Here is a 9384-nt window from a genome sequence, read left to right as displayed (position 1 = left end):
ATGTGCTAGCTAATCAGGAAAACAATTTTTGTCTGAAATGTTGAAGAATCTATACCTCTCTCAGGTGAACTGGCAGGGATCATATTTTTCCTTTCTTTTGATTTTTCCTGTTAATGCCTAGAACACATTAAGTGGTTAATAAGTGCTTGTTGACTAATTGTAGCTGTCCAATAGGCCTCATGTTGGACAGCAGTGTATAGAATCATGCCTTGATTACTGCCATAGGCTGCTGGTGGGTCTGCCTGCCTGAAGTCTCTCCTCCCTGCACTCCAGTCCTATTCAGCTATTAAAGTAGTTTTCCTAAAGTGCAGATCCGACCTTGTCAGCCCCTTACTCAGTAAATCCTACAGGCTCCCTATTCCCCTCACAAATACATCAAATACAAAATTCTCTGCTTGGAATTCAAAGTCCTTCATGACCTAAACTCCCTCCTACTTTCCAAATCTTCTTACACCTCACCCTCCTCCAGTTACTCTTGGGTCCAGTGACACTGGCCTCCCCACTGGTCCTCAGACAAGACCCTCCATCTCTCTCAGCTCTGGGCATTCTCTTGACTGTCCCTACATGCCTCTTATGTTCTCCCTCTTCAACTCTACCTGGGGACTTCCCTGGCTTCCTGTAAGTTCCAACTGAAATCCCACCTTTTACAAGAAGCCTTCTCTAATTCCTCTTAATTCTAGTGCTTTCCCTCTGTGGGTTATTTCCTTTTTATTCTATGTTTTCAAGTTATTTCTCCTATTAGATTGTGAGCTCCTTGAGGGTAGAGACTATCTCTTGTCTTTTTTTTTTTTTTTTTTTTTTTTGGTAACCTCAGCCCTTACCCAGTGCCTAGAATATGGTAGGTGCTTAATATTGATTGATTGATATCAGCTAATTATTATCAACTATTTATATTTTATTTTATAGATCAATTTATGTATCTGTACATGTAGATATATAATATAAATTAATTTTATATTTATTTACTTATATTTAAATTGTATATTTATATAAAATAATATATACTATAAAATATATAAATAAATCTAAAATATATAGATCTAGAAATAGATATACTTATTATATATCTATATCTCCAAATGTGTGCCAGGCATCCTCTCAAAAAATGATGATGAGACTAGCCTAGTATGTCTCCCCTGAAAAAATTCCTCATATTTTTAAACAAAATTGTTACAAAAGATATCAGTAGTAAATCATAAATTTGTATATTTGCTGAATATCAACCTTATTAAATAGAGATACTGAACTTGTGATTTCCCTACATAAGGAATTCTCAGATTACAAACCTCTCTCTCCTCTGTCAGGTTGGTTCTTTCTCTACAGTTTATAGATCTAGAGAATAGTTTTGGATGATGAACATTTATGATTCTTGCACAGTATCAGATGGCCTTTGTATGGGAGAAGCAAGACTTGAACCTAGGTCTTCCTGGCCTTAAGGCTCTATCCAGTAGGTCTCAACCTTATAAAATTGCTGTTGTTGCTTATTTCAGTGACTTTTGTTTTATATAGAGAAATGAATTGGTAACCATTTTTCAAATCTATTTAGCAAGTAGCAATTAACTTTTCCTATAGCTAGACTTCGGGAAGGTCCATGACCTTGGAAAGGGAAAAAAATTACTTTTTTATATTCAATAACCTCTAAATGTAATTTATCAAAAATATTATTCAGAGAAAGGGTTTATAGACTGCCAAAGGGGATCTATGAGACCAAAAAGTCTGAGAACCCCTGACTAAAAGGGTTGTCTAGAACAATACGAGGATAAGTGACTTTCCTAGAGACACACAGGAGTGGGAGGACGAGGGTACGTCCAAGAGAGGTGCTGGAAGCTTTTATTAATTTCTCTTTAAGAGCACCGCGAAATGCAAAGAGTAAGAGTTGACTCCATGATGACTCACGATTTACATACTACAAGTCCCAGTATTCAAGATGAACAAAAACCACAACTCCCAGAATCCCTCGCGCATCTCACTTGGCCTCAGTCTCATCCTGGGAATTGTAGTTCCCTAGGCAGTCGCATTCTCTCAGGGCCGCTATTGCCCTTCCAGTTCGTGTAAATTCGGGAATATTCCTTTGACTTCCGGAAGACTGTAAATTTGGTGGGGCTCTAGTGCGGCGAGTTCCTCCTTTCCCTCCTTGGTGCAGGAAGTTAGCTTACTTGAGTCTAATTTGAAGAGATCAAAAGGCTCCGCCCTTCCATCCCACGAGCAACCGCGTCCCTGCGAAGCCACTTGTCCCTTGGTGCTGGCCGTAGCCGCCACCCATCCCTCTTTGTGTGGTCGGGAAAGCCGAGGCACCGGCGAGAACGTTGGGGGAGCGTCGGAAGCAGAAGACCGAGTTCCCGGCCAGTCGCAGTCAGTCAGGCGGGCTCTCCCCATCCCGCACCTAGTCAGGTGGGTTGGCCTTTCTGTCCCGCACACCTTCCCACATCCACCCCGAGCCCACGGGGTAGGCCAGAAGAGAGCCGCCCGCTTGCCTGGCCGGGGTCACCGCTGTCAGTGGGGCCTTTCCCGGCCTTGGCCGCCGGCTGTATTGAGGGGGAAAGAGGGCGTCGCCCCCCGGGAGCCTCCCATGCTTGGCCCGGGACCTCCGTGCGGGAACGAGGCACTCGGTCTCTTTGACTCCCGCAGCTTTTCCCGGGGACACTCGAGCCCCTACTTCCCCCTCCGGCCCCGACCCCGCCTCCTTTCCCATAAAAACGCCCCAGTCCTGCCTTGACTTGTCTGCTCGAGCCCAGGCCCCCGAGCCGAAAACTCCTGAGATTTTTCACGGGGGTGTCACGGAGCCCCTACCCCAGTCTCCTTGAGAGAGATCGTGGGGTTCAGGTAGTGCGTGGCAGTGAAGTTTTTAGCTTCACGTTTGTCACTAAAATAAAAACAGCTTCTACAGAAACATACAGTTAGATGGAGAGCTTCCTGAGGACAAGATCCATGGGTTAGGTCATTTGATGGTTTCCTTGCTGCATTTAGTTTGTTGGATGAATATAGACAATATTAGGAGATATCCATTCGTTATCGATAGCGAAGTATATTAGAAGTTCATAACTTTGGCTCTATGAACTTTTAAAAATATAAGTATTAAAATATAATTGGTTTTCTTTGTATTCTATTTTATACATTTAAGAACATTCTGAGAAGGATTCCGTATTGTCATACTGCTATGAAGATCCAAGAACCCTTGGACTATACCCGTGTAGTACAGGGCTAGATAGAGTAAGGACGGAAACAGTATAAATATTTCTCATATGGTTTTCTATTTTCAGGTGTGTGTAAATGTTTCAACTTTTAAGAGTTTTTTAAAGAGTATACTAGGGAAATACTTTTCTATTATTTAGAGGAGTAAACGGTTGTCATTTAGAAGTTCAGAGCTTCCTTTACCTGTGAAGGGGTAGTATTGCCCCTTGAAATTTCCTTTGTGCTTGATAATTAGTTGAATTGTCTTTCCTAACTTGCCATTATGGCAATATAACAATAATGATAATTTTATGTGGGGTTTTTTTGAGAAGTTTTCTACCCAGTACCTTGAAACACTTTTAAAGCCACAATTCTCAAAAGCATTAAAAGTTTTGCAGAGAAGCACAGAGAATTTGAAGCAGAATATACTTTGTTGTCTCCTTACATTATTTCTGTAGAGACCCCTAAATTTTCACTAAATTAATATTCAGCTCTTTCTGAAACCAAGGATGATGAACTATAACCATTTAATTGTTTCTCAAGGCCCTGATGCATGCATTCATGTCTTAATACAATCTTTCCTCTCCCCTTAGCCTCCACCAAGCTTACATCCTACTGAACAAATCAACATAAAAACAAAAACATAGGTACCTAATAATTTGAGTTGAAGCAGAGAACACTAACAGCTAAGAGGATAAGGAAAGACTTCCAGTAGGAGGTGGCATATGAACTGAGCTTGAAGGAAGCTAGGGTTTCTTAGAGGTACAAGTGAGGAGGAATTGCCTTTTAGGCATGGGAGACACCTGGCAAAGGCATGGAGTGGAGAAAGGGAATGTTAAACACAGGGAACAAGCAAGTAGGCCAATTTGGTTGGAATGGTAAATGGATTAAGGGGAATAATGTGCAATAAGCTTGGAAGTACCTGGAGCCAGACTGTGAAGGACTTTAAATATCAAGCTAAGGAGTTTGCGTTTTCCCTACAGGCAATATAGAGAGCCACTGAAATTTCTTCTTTTTTTTTTTTAATATAATTTTATTCAAAGATTTTATTTTCCCAATTAGTGTAATAACAATTTTCAACATATGTTTTCTGAAAATATGAGATCCAAGTTGTCATCCTTTCTCTATTCCCTCCCCACTCTCAGAGATGGTAAGCAATTTGATTTGGGTTATATAAGTATTATCATGCAAAACATGCTTCCATATTTGTCATTGTTGTAAGAGAATACTCATATAAAACCAAAAGTCCAGAATAAAACTGTAAATAAACTAATGTGAAATGCTTGGATCTGCATCTGACTCCCAACAGTTCTTTCTTTGGAAATGAATAGCATTCTTTGTCATAAGTCCTTCAGTATTATCCTGGATTGCTGAGAGTAGCTAAGTCTTTCACAGTTGATCATCATATAGTATGACTTACTGTGTTGTGTTCTCCCAGTTGTGCTTATTTTACTGTGTATCAGTTCATATAGATCTTTCCAACTTTTTCCGAAATTATCCTGCTTATCACTTCTTATAGCACAATAGTATTCCATCACCAACATATAACACAATTTGTTCAACCATTCCCCAATTGATGTATATTCCCCCGATTTCTAATTCTTTGCCTCTTCAAATAGAGCTGCTTTAAGTATTTTTGTAAAAGTAGGTCCTTTCCCCTTTTTTGTGATCTCTAGACCCAGTAGTAGTATAATCCTATATCACTATAATAACAGGATCAAAGGGTATGCAGTTTTATAGCCCTTTGGGCATATTTCCATATAGGCCTCCAGAATGATTAGATCAGTTCACAACTCCACCAACAAGGCATTAGTGTCCCAATTTTGGCATATCCCCTCCAATATTTATCACTTTCCTTTACTGTCATATTAGCCAGTCTTTAGGTATGAGATGGTAACTCCCCATTGAAATTTCTTGAATAGGGGCCACTGAAATCTCTTGAGCAGGGGAGTGACAGGTTTAGAATTGTGCTTTAGGAAGATTATTTGGCAACTCTGTGGAAGCAAGAAAGTGGAGAAAATGAAAGCTCCCAATTAGGAGGCTTTTGTACAGGGAAAAGATAATAAAGTTCTGAAGAAGAATAGTAGCCATGTGAGTGAAAAGAAAGGGATGGATGTGAGAAATGCTATGGAAGTAGAATTACCAGGACTTGGCAAGTGATTCACTATGAGGGGTGAAGGACAGAGATGGAAATAAGACAGAAGGTACCCTCAACAAAAATAGGGAAGTTTAGAGAAAGATTGATTTTCAGCTTTGTATATTACCTTTGAGATAGATGTCTTCTTGTCTGTCTCAGTTGATGTTTAATAAAGCAATTTGTTTTTTATTGTCTTTCTTAGAAAAGTAGTACTTAACAGTTATTTTTGGAGTTTGAGGAATTTTTTTGTTGCCATTCAATTCCAATAATTAAATGAGCAACCATTCAATAAGTATTTATTAAACCCCTCCTGTGTGCTAGGCACAGTGCTTAATTCTGGGAGATACCAGGAGCTTACAGTCTAATAGGGAAACAATGTACAAACGAGGTATGGGATAAATTAGAGATAATCAACAGGGGAAGCTATTTGCTTTAAGAGAAATCAGGAAAGACCTCTTGTTGAGGGTAGGATTTTTACTGGGACCTAGAGGAAGAATGATGAGGAGAGGAAGAATTCCAGGCATTTGGGACAGCCAGTGAAATAGAAGTGATAGAATGTTTTGTGAAAGGAACAAAAGGAAGGCCAATTTCACTGGATCCCAGAGTAAAAAGATGGTAAATAAGGTGTAAGAAACCCTGAAATGTGTTTGGTAAATGATGATGGATTTTGAACAGCAAACAGAATTTTAGTTTTGATCCTTGAGGTGATAGAAAGCCAGTGGAGTTCATCAAATGGGAGGAAGGTAGTTGTGACATGGTAATACCTGGATTTTAGGAATTTGAGGATACACTGGAGTAGGGAGAGACTTGAGGAAGAGAGCATAAGGCTTTGCAATAGTTCATGCAGGAGATGAGAATACACATGTATTTCAATGTCAGAGGAGAGACAGAAGCCTATAGAAGAGGTGTTGCAAAGGTAAAATTTATGGGATTTGGTAACAGATTGTACATGGAGGGTAAGAGAGAGTGAGAAGTTGAGGATTACACCTAGGTTGTGGGCCTGGGTGATTGGGAGTGTGGTGGTACATTAGATAGCAAAAGGAAAGTTAGGATGAAGTGAAGGTTTGTGGGGATATGTGTGGAGATAATGAATTCCGTTTTAGACATGTTGAGTTAAAGATGTCTACTGGGCATCCAATTTGAAACATCTGTTTAGGCAATTGGAGATGCAAGACTGGTGGTCTAGAGAAAGGTTAGGGCTGAACAAATTGGTTCAGGGATCATCAGCATAGAGATAATGGTGACCATCATGGAATGATCATCCCATGGGAGATGATGAGATCACCAAGTGAAAGAGTATAGAGGGAGAACAGAAGAGGGCTTAGGACAGAGCTCTGGGAAGCTCCTATGGTTAGTAAGGGGGGACATGAAGATCCAGCAAAGGAAGCTTGAGAAAGAAAAGTCAGTTAGGAAGGAGGACAACCAGGATAGAATAAGTCATGGAAGCCTAAAGGGAAGAGAGTATCATGGAGAAGAAGACTGACAGTTACATCAAACAAATATTTATAAAGCCAAGTCCATATGATTTATGAAGCTTACCATCAAATGGAGAAGTTATGGTCCAAGCATGATACAAGGTTGAATGTGATGAAGCAAAAAGTTTTAGGAAGTGACCACTTAAAAATGGGGGCATGACATAGTAGAAATAAAAATGAGTCTGGGGTTGAAAGAACTCATTTTAACTGAGAGTTGTGTCATTTAATATGTGTGTGATCTTGGACAGGTTGTTTCCAGGCACAGTGCTAAGGGATAGGGATGTAAAGAAAAGCAAAAATAAATGAATGAATGAACATAATTAGTCCTGTACTCAAGTTCAGTCTAATGAACAAAGGCAACACAAGCAATATTTTTCTGGCCCAGGTTTCTCCTGCTTTTGCCTCAGTCTCCATATTCCCATTTTACCTAATCTGAAAGTACAGATAAGGGACAAGTGCTTAGAGTGTTCTGCTTAGTGTCAGAACTTAAAACTAATTACTAGACCAGTGATTCCTTTTTTATATTTTGCTTCCCCACGGTTTCCGGATGTCCCAAATACTACTCAAAAGCAAGGGTTTTGCCATTATACATGGAATATACTCCTCCCCCCCCCCCCAAACCCCCATCCATTTTATTCCATCCTGGGAGATCACCTTCCTTGCTACCATTTCAATAGATTCCTCTTTAGGTCAAGGCAAATATTATTCCATTTTCTATGACTATTCCCCTTTTCTGGTTTTTCTTATCTCACCAACCACCTCTCACTGGTTTAAGGCCTTCCCCTTCCCCTTAATTATTCCACAGCTTATAGCAAGGGTTGGCAACATATGGCTCTTGAGCCATATCTGGCTCTTTTGAGGGCCAGATATGCCTCTTTCTGCAGGAGCCATAAAGTCAATTTTTTTTCAGGCACTGTTACAGGAGTGCGCACTGTGAGCACTGTACGGCTCTCACAAAATTACATTTTAAAAAATGTGGCGTTTATGGCTCTCACGGCCAAAAAGGTTGCCGACCCCTGGCTTATAGGGTAGACAGTATGGAGTTCAACTCTGTCTACCCTGTAAGCTATTGAATAATTAAGAGAAGAAAAACCAAAAAGGGTGAACAGTCCTAGGAAATATTTATACTCTCTCTCTTTCCACCATACACTGAGTTTCAGTGTATTCAGGTCAACTTAAAAGTGCTAAGTCCCTAGTGACAGAATGGGTACATATTCTTAGCATTGCAGAAACAGTCTATTAAGCTGACTGATATACAATGTAAAATAGTAGAAGCATTCCCACTATAAATAGGTACAAAACAAGGTTGTCTGATTTCACTACTTTTTAAAATAGTTTTAGAAATTTGCCCTGTGTTAATAAGACATGAAAAAAAGTCTACATAATAAATAAATCTTATGTTCTTGGAAAATCCAAGGAACTTGACAAAAAATAAATTCAGATAACAAATGAGTTCCACAGGGTAGCAAAATACAGTTTAACTAACTAGTCCTCAGATCATCTTCATTCTTAGATACTAACAACAAAATCCAAGAAGTACTGATATAAAAGAAATATTACTTATGGTAATAAAAATTAAGATTTAAAGACTAACATTATAAAAAATAAACATGTAAATATTAGCTTCCTAAGATACATACTTTAGTAAGTTAATTTTTTGTTATTTTATGTTATTTATAAATAAAATTATAGAATTTTTTTGTCCGACATAAAAAAACCTCGCTATCTATAGGGAATCCTTCTTGTTTTTGAACTGTGCTCAGAATATTCCCCTCAGAGTGCCTTGTTTATGCCTCACTTGATATTGATAATCAGAAGATGATTGAAAATAATTATCCCTGTGATTGGCAACTACCAAAGAATCTTGTATGATCCTAACATGCAAAGGAAATGCCTTGTTGGAAATGACCCTTTAGGGGTCTTGCTAAACAAACCCTTTTTTTCTCCTGATCGACAAACAGTAAGCCCAACAGTCTTATATTTTGTATTCCTCTCAGTTCAAGGTAATTTGAGAGGGAAGGTAGTAGCAATTAAAGAGGTCAGAAAGACTTCAGTATAGAAGGTGGTACATGAGCTGCTTCTTGAAGGAAGACAGGGATTCTTAGAGGCAGAGGTGAAGAGGGAATTTGTTTTAGACATTGGAGTCTGCCAGTGCAAAGGTCAGGAGGAAGGGTGTTGTATGTGTAGGAAACAGAGGCCAGTTTGGCTAGATCACAGAGTAAAGGATTAGGAGTAATGATGCCATTGAGGATGGAAGGATAGTTTAGGGTTGGGTCATTTAGAGCTTTAAAAGCTAAAAAACAAAGGAGTTTACATTTTATCTTAGAGGCGAAACCACTGGAGTGAAGTACGGAAGGACCATGATCATATCTGTACTTAAGGAAAATTACTCTGACAAGAAAGTGTAAAATGAATAGCAGTGGTGAAAAACAGGAGACAAATGGAGACTGATCAGGAGGTTATTGCAGTAATTTAAGCAAGAAGTGATCAGGACCTAAACTAACTGGGGTCTTAGCTGAGTAATTAAAGAGAAGTCAAATGAAATGTTTTGCAGGTAAAAAGGGCAAGAGTTGACAACTCATTGAATAAGTAGGGAAGGAG

At 39.2% G+C, this 9384-nt stretch overlaps 1 protein-coding gene across 4 annotated transcripts in view; it reads left to right on the top strand.

The window, feature by feature from the left end:
* The first annotated feature begins 2310 nt into the window (after nucleotides 1–2310).
* Nucleotides 2311–9384, top strand: part of DYNC1I2 (dynein cytoplasmic 1 intermediate chain 2) — a 62557-nt gene continuing 55483 nt past the window's right edge. For all 4 annotated transcript variants that reach the window (XM_044669796.1, XM_044669795.1, XM_044669799.1 and 1 more), the window contains exon 1: nucleotides 2311–2391. The gene's annotated coding sequence lies outside the window, so the exon portion shown is untranslated. The remainder of the gene's footprint in view (nucleotides 2392–9384) is intronic.

This window comes from Gracilinanus agilis, chromosome 3, assembly GCF_016433145.1.
Source record: "Gracilinanus agilis isolate LMUSP501 chromosome 3, AgileGrace, whole genome shotgun sequence".
NCBI classification, from domain to species: Eukaryota; Metazoa; Chordata; class Mammalia; order Didelphimorphia; family Didelphidae; genus Gracilinanus; species Gracilinanus agilis.
This window is presented reverse-complemented; position numbering and strand designations above follow the sequence as displayed.